This window comes from Phyllobates terribilis, unplaced genomic scaffold (genome assembly GCF_046119375.1).
Source record: "Phyllobates terribilis strain yellow unplaced genomic scaffold, ASM4611937v1 Scaffold_217__1_contigs__length_3308461, whole genome shotgun sequence".
In the NCBI taxonomy this organism is placed as follows: domain Eukaryota; kingdom Metazoa; phylum Chordata; class Amphibia; order Anura; family Dendrobatidae; genus Phyllobates; species Phyllobates terribilis.
Genome location: NW_027362977.1, coordinates 355892 through 363844, shown reverse-complemented (window position 1 = coordinate 363844; position 7953 = coordinate 355892). Strand labels below are relative to the sequence as shown.

Genomic DNA, 7953 nt, shown 5'->3' with positions numbered 1-7953 from the left:
TAACAAGTACAAGTTCATCATGTGGGTACAAGTGGGATCGGGCCCAGCAATGCAGACTTCCTTCCTCCTTAGCACAACTCCTCTTCTCTTCTGCCACACGTTCATTCTGGACTACCCCCAAGTCTGCTGACTCCATCAGCCCCAGGGATTCATTGTCCTCTCCAGCAGTGCCCCCGGGACCTGCCACCTGCTCCTCATGTAACTCCATGTCGCAATGTCAGAAGACCAGCCCGCTCCATGGTACCTGGCCTGAGCCATAGGCTCCAGGTGCTGTTGGAATGTCCATCACGGATCTCCATTTGGCCTCCCACTGTACAGAACATTTGGCCCATGCTGCCCCTAGCAGCCCACCACCCCACCTGAACTTGAATTCTCTTCTACCCTTCACTGGCTGACACTGAATCCCCTCTAACCAGGAAGTGCCCCCCCTTCTTATCAGCACTAGTGCCCTCCCACTGGGCTAAACCTAACCTTAACCATTTCCTATCTTACATGCTAATCTATTATCCTTATGCTATATTCTATGCTATGCTAAACCACAATATTGCAATATGTAGTAAAAATCACACCACAGGCTGATCTTCAATGGAGCGCCGTCAGAACAGGCTCCAGGGCCTTCAATAGGCCTGCGGCAGCCATGACAACCCATCAGCACCCTGCATTACTGGAGGAAGGGGCAAGGTGTGCCCCCCAGACTGCGCTTTAAAAATGAGATTGACAGCAGCATTTAAGGGATTAACAGCAGCGAGTGGAGCTTAGCTCTGCCTGCTGCTGTTACAGTCAGATGCTGCCTGTATTAGGCCACGTACACACATTGAGTATTTGGTGAGTTTTTTACATCAGTATTTGTAAGCCAAAACCAGGAGTGGGTGATAAATCTAGAGGTGGTGACATGGTCCTATTATACTTTTCCTCTGATTGTTCCACTCCTGGTTTTGGCTTACATATACTGATGGAAAGAACTCACCAAATACTCACCGTGTGCACGTGACATAGGGGTATGTGCATGCGCAGTCTTTTATACATCGGCGTATCCACTTATTTTTTTTCTATAGAAAGACGCTTCTGGAAAACCCTGGCTGTGTGGATAGATAAAATAGTGGAAGCTTAAGATTGGATCGGTCATTTCTTTTAGTTGCTTTCGAAGCCTGAAGTGCTTAACAGAAGAGACAAGAAATGAAATATATGCACAGCAAGTCGTTTTGACATTGCTGTGCATATATTCATTCTTTTTATGTTTTTTAAGTGTTTTTTCAGGTGGGTTCATGGCAGAATATGCCTGAAAATGAGGCGGTGTGCACATACCCTAACAGTCAACATCTCGGGGAAATGATGCAGACTACTACTATTGTAGGTTAGAGGAAAAGGAACCACTGGTTACAAATGCCTATAACAGGTATTCTTGTACTTCCATTTACCCACAGTGCATCTGCAGTAGTGATGGACAGTCTGGCTCTTTTTGGCGATCTGTCTCTCCTGGCTCTGCTCACCAAAAACAGCCAGCTCTTTTGGATCCTAAACCGATCCCTATTAAATATGTGTTTACAATAGGTGAACACATATTTAAGATGATGTTAATGAGGCTGAAACTCTGCCTACTTGCAGTTGACCAATTAAATTGATGAGTGGGCAGAATTTGGTCTGGGTGGGAGTTACATCCCCTGAACACTGGAATTTAACACCCAGTTAGAGCCATTCAGAGAATATAGTGGCCCTCACTGGGGCGCTGACCCCCATCGTTCACAGCAGGAAGCCGTCAGTTTGTTTCAGGTCGTTTGTGAACGACCCATCACTAATCTGCGGGCTCCTTCATCTTTCAGCATCCATCTTCATTCTTCCCAAAGTCGGGGGGCGGGGTGTGTGTGTTATCCAGTATGGTGGTATTAGTGGTATTATACACCTATGATCTAGGGCGGTGTCTGCCTCACACTATATTCCTTATAGCTCATGTCATTACTTTCTTGAATATGAGGAATTCCAAAGACATGTACATGGACATGCAATAGCAATAGAAAAAAAAATCCGGCCTCCTTCCACCCCTTAATAGCCGGCCATCTCACACCTTATTTCCCCGTCACCCAGGACAGCTCAATGAGTTATGGAGGAGGGGGAAAAGGGTAATTATAGTCACCGGTAAATATAATTATTTTACATAGCAAAGCAATATAGCTTTAAATGCTATGATTTAAAAAAAAAAAAAAAAAACTGGCCTCCTTCCACCCCTTAATAGCCAGCCATCTCACACCTTATTTTCCCGTCACCCAGAACAGCTCAATGAGTTGTTATGGAGGAGGGGGAAAATTATAACTATAGTCATCGGTAGTCACCGGTAAATATAATTATTTTACATAGCAAAGCAATATAGCTTTAAATGCTGTGATTTAAAAAAAAAAAAACTGGCCTCCTTCCACCCCTTAATAGCCGGCCATCTCACACCTTATTTCCCCGTCACCCAGGACAGCTCAATGAGTTGTTATGGAGGGGGAAAAGTATAACTATAGTCATCGGTAGTCACCGGTAAATATAATTATTTTACATAGCAAAGCAATATAGCTTTAAATGCTATGATTTAAAAAAAAAACTGGCCTCCTTCCACCCCTTAATAGCCAGCCATCTCACACCTTATTTCCCTGTCACCCAGAACAGCTCAATGAGTTGTTATGGAGGAGGGGGAAAAGTATAACTATAGTCATCGGTAGTCACCGGTAAATATAATTATTTTACATAGCAAAGCAATATAGCTTTAAATGCTGTGATTTAAAAAAAAAAAAAAACTGGCCTTCTTCCACCCCTTAATAGCCAGCCATCTCACACCTTATTTCCCCGTCACCCAGGACAGCTCAATGAGTTGTTATGGAGGAGGGGGAAAAGTATAACTATAGTCATCGGTAGTCACCGGTAAATATAATTATTTTACATAGCAAAGCAATATAGCTTTAAATGCTGTGATTTAAAAAAAAAAAACTGGCCTCCTTCCACCCCTTAATAGCCGGCCATCTCACACCTTATTTCCCCGTCACCCAGGACAGCTCAATGAGTTGTTATGGAGGAGGGGGAAAAGTATAACTATAGTCATCGGTAGTCACCGGTAAATATAATTATTTTACATAGCAAAGCAATATAGCTTTAAATGCTGTGATTTAAAAAAAAAAAAAAACTGGCCTTCTTCCACCCCTTAATAGCCAGCCATCTCACACCTTATTTCCCCGTCACCCAGGACAGCTCAATGAGTTGTTATGGAGGAGGGGGAAAAGTATAACTATAGTCATCGGTAGTCACCGGTAAATATAATTATTTTACATAGCAAAGCAATATAGCTTTAAATGCTGTGATTTAAAAAAAAAAAACTGGCCTCCTTCCACCCCTTAATAGCCGGCCATCTCACACCTTATTTCCCCGTCACCCAGGACAGCTCAATGAGTTGTTATGGAGGAGGGAGAAAAGGGTAATTATAGTCACCGGTAGTCACCGGTAAATATAATTATTTTACATAGCAAAGCAATATAGCTTTAAATGCTATGATTTAAAAAAAAAAAAAACTGGCCTCCTTCCACCCCTTAATAGCCAGCCATCTCACACCTTATTTCCCCGTCACCCAGGACAGCTCAATGAGTTGTTATGGAAGAGGGGGAAAAGTATAACTATAGTCATCGGTAGTCACCGGTAAATATAATTATTTTACATAGCAAAGCAATATAGCTTTAAATGCTATGATTTAAAAAAAAAAAAAAAACTGGCCTCCTTCCACCCCTTAATAGCCAGCCATCTCACACCTTATTTCCCCGTCACCCAGAACAGCTCAATGAGTTGTTATGGAGGAGGGGGAAAAGTATAACTATAGTCATCGGTAGTCACCGGTAAATATAATTATTTTACATAGCAAAGCAATATAGCTTTAAATGCTATGATTTAAAAAAAAAAAAAATCCGGCCTCCTTCCACCCCTTAATAGCCGGCCATCTCACACCTTATTCCTCACAGCCCGTGTCATTGCTGTCACGAATATGAGGAATGTAAATTACCGGTATATTTAAAAATTGTCATAGGCATTAAAAAAAAAAAAGTCCGGCCTCCTTCCACCCCTTAATAGCCGGCCTGTCTCGCACCTTTTATTTCCTCTCAGCTCAGGACAGCACCATAATCTGCTGCTATGATGGGCGAGAGGAAATGCAGTCACCGGTTATAAATGCCTATGACTGAGGGGAAGTGCAGGTGTTATTGCACTTCTACTTACCAAGCATCTCTTGGCTCCTCCATCTTGCTGGTTGCATCTTCGCTCCTCCCAAGGTTAAGTGCCTGATGGATATTGGAGAAATCTTCTTACTCCACGTCGTACTCCCTGTAGCCAGTGCCCATCCTGGGATCCATACTTCAATCTTCCTATATTCTGATGATCTTCATTTCCTTCTGTTCTTCTTCCAGGGACTCAAGAGGGCACTATCTCTGATGACACGTGAGTCTTCAAGGGTTTTCTAGCTGACAAATGAAAACCCTCTGAATGCAGCCTGTTTGTCTGGGGGGATCGATGACATTGTGGCCTCTGCTGCCTCCAACTTGCCTAGATGGAACCTTTTGCGGCGGTGATGAGGTTCAGATGTCTGGATGAAACACAACAGAAGATTAGTATTTAAGGATGATGACTTATCACATTAAATAAAGTCACAATCTTTGCTCTTCATTTGTGTATATTTTATTCCCAAGTAATCTTACATATTGGTTTTCTGGTCAATGTACTGCAATTAGCATGAGAATCAATACAGCAATTGACTATATTTGGTTTATTACCTAATCATGGGAGGTTCCATCGGTAATATACTGTAATATTTCTGTCATGTGAGATTGGTGATCTTCATGGGAAACATTTATGCCGGGTTCGTTTGGTGGCTGGCAAATTACCGCCTTTTAGGCTGCTCACCCACTAATCCAGTGTGCCGTCATACAAAGCTCATGCTAGCACACATTAATGTATGCAGGATGACGTCAAAGATTGTTGGTGTATGAACATAAGAGCTGAAGCTAGATGCATCAAACCCGGGTGCTCTGTACAGACCCTGTGCACAATCAATTATGGAGGGGCATTAAATTCACAATCCGATGGCACTTGGCATCATTTTTTTTCTTTCAGATTCCTACTAATTCGGACAGCAGAAGCCTCTATATGCCTCCTCGAGGTATATGAGGATTGAGAAGACTGCTCATGCTCATATATAGACTTTTCTGGGAGACCTATTACAGTTTTGTACAAATTCGAGCTGTAATTCGACCTTATCCATGAGCACTTTCTCTTATGTACAATGGTTAAAGAAGAATATATTGGGCGTTGCATTCACTAGTCTTACTCTTCTTAAACATTAGATGGCTGTACAATTTCAGACTGCCAATCCTTTTGTTCTTACTGAGATAAGTCGCCACCAGATATTTGGCCAACTACTATGTCGGCCCTCGCTCAACCGAGCTCTCCGGTGTTCCCTATGTGAGAGCTGCTGCCAGACATGCCTATAGGTGGTTTATCTCAATGAGAACAAAAGGATTGGCAACCCTGAATTGGACATGTCAGATACTTAACTCCCGCAAAAATCAATTGTCCGGGGGTTCCTATACAGATTAGACTGTTGGTAGAATCTATCGTTATCGGTGGGTTTGGCCAACAATAGTTTAATGTGTATTGGAGTAAAATGCACCAAATTAATGACAAGGTGCATGGCCTTTACAAAAATCTGGTGCTTGAATAGTTTTACAGAGATAAATACATCTATGCTACCCTTGTATCATTTTCTATAATATGTAACAGTAAATCTATTAAAGGCAATATGTCACCAGGTTTTTGCTACCTTATCTGAGAGCAGCATGATGTAGATAAAGAGACCCTGAATCCAACAATGTATCACTTAGTTTACTTTGTGCAGTGGTTCTGATACAGAGTTCTTAGATTTAGCAATGTAGCAGAGTTGAGAAAGCTAACCCCGCCCACACTAGGCTGTGCATGTAAACAGTCCATTGACATTGAGCTGCTTAACACAGGAGGAGGCGGAGTCGGACTAGCAAGCATGTGCTGTTGTAGTCCTGGCAATGATAATCACCAGGTGATAAAACTTTCAGTGTAAGTAGACAACAGCACACAGCATTACAGGTGACATATCATTGAAATCTGTGATTTAACCTCTTCCTCATGCTGTCCACAGATTACATAGTAAAAAGTTCACCCTGACCTGGATACAATTTCTGTCCATTTACTTACTACAGGGATGTGTGGTGGGGGCATCTGAAGGGCTTCCACAGAGACCCAGTCAATATGCTGGAAAAAGGGATGATCTCTGATGTTTCTGTGGACTCCTAAGCGCTTGGCGGGATCTCTCTGGAGGAGCTGGAAATGAAAAATATGCTTAATAGTCAATCAGTGCAGGTAAAATATCTTATAACAGAACAATTCTACAGGACTTCTGTAGTGCAACGTTAGACCCTAGGGCTCTTTCACACGTCTGTGTATCCAGTATGTGTGGTGACAGTTTCCACACGTACCGGAGACACTGACACACGCGCACATGTCAGTGTGTTTCCACGGACCGTGTGTCTGTGTGATCCACACAGACATGCCAGTTTTTGCCAGCCGGCAGCACGGATCACACGGACCCATTCAAGTCAATGGGTCTGTGTAAACATGTACCGCACATGGATGCCATCCGTGTGACATGTTCCGGGCTTGGGAATCAGCGGTACAGTTAGAGCTAATCCCAAGCGCCGGGTGCTGAACGCTGTCCTCATCATAGTTCCCTGCCGGCGCAGCGATCAGCACCAGCAGGGGATAGTGATGAGAGTACAATTCTGCTCCCGGTGTCTCCACCTGTAAAAATAAGAATAAAAGTTAAAAAATCCTTATACTCACCTGTCCTAAGTGTCCCCCGCTGTAATCCACGCAACCGCTCAGCAGAGGAGCTGTGCTCAGTGAGCGGTGTCCTGTCAGTCACTGAGCTCAGCGCAGCTCCGGGGCCTGCTCGCTGCAGGAGTCATTCTCCCCTGCTCCTCTGCTACTACTCTCATCATTATCTCCTGCTGGTGCCGATCGCAGCGTCGGCAAGGGACAATGATGAGGGCAGTGTTCTGCTCCCGGTGCTTGGAAACAGTGCTAACTGTACCGCTGATTCCCAAATTCCGGTGCGTGTGCTCCTGATGCGCCACACGGGTGGCACATGAGCGTCACACGTGTGCCACACAGGTGCACAAGGACACGCATATCTCCGGTACCAGAAATATCAGGACGTGTGAAAGAGCCCTTAGGTCCAACTGACTGTAGACTGCCAGTAGATCCATGACAGCAATGCTCAGTGACTAAACACTTCTACCCAGCAAAACAAGTACTCATGTAGATCCTCAAATGGATTCATTGCTGGTTAGAAAGGGAAAAATTAAGAGTACATTGGCCTATTCTGTGCGGCTTCAGTACATTTACCATGGCAGTACATTACTAAGTAGTAAATCCAATATCCGTATTGTTCTCACCTCTCTAATGATGTCTTCAGCGCCGGAGGAAGATGTATCAAATAGTGCAGGATGGTAAGTGCACTCACCGGTAACCATCTCATTTATGATGAGGCCAAGCGCGTACCAGTCCACTCCGGCGCCATACTCCTCCCTAGCCAGCATCTGTCACAGAGGAGAGAACAGTTACTACATAGGTGACATGTCAGCACATGAATGTATCAGGCTTTGTATCACGTTTGTGTACTTCTGTGGTAAAATGACACAGAGTCAGTTGAAGTAAGAAGCGTCATTGATGTTTGCTAAAAGAGGCTTTTAAGTTTCCTGGAAGAGATGTGCCGACTGCCGACTACTTCACTGTAGTTTTGTGCATTATTTTTTAACCTTGCATTTTAGGCTGTCGGCAAAGTTTAGTGTACTCTAAGGTAATGCACATGATGTATTTTTTGGGAAGGAGGGGCAAGTACACCGAGTTTTT

General features: G+C 43.7%; 1 long non-coding RNA gene across 1 annotated transcript; it reads right to left on the bottom strand.

Annotated features, from left to right (window-relative positions):
* Window positions 1-4202: 4202 nt before the first annotated feature.
* LOC141214193 (uncharacterized) lies at window positions 4203-7639 on the bottom strand. The gene is made up of 3 exons (XR_012283463.1): window positions 7497-7639; window positions 6238-6363; window positions 4203-4597 (listed from the first exon to the last, which is right to left on the bottom strand). It is a non-coding gene; the product is annotated as an uncharacterized lncRNA (long non-coding RNA).
* Window positions 7640-7953: the final 314 nt, after the last annotated feature.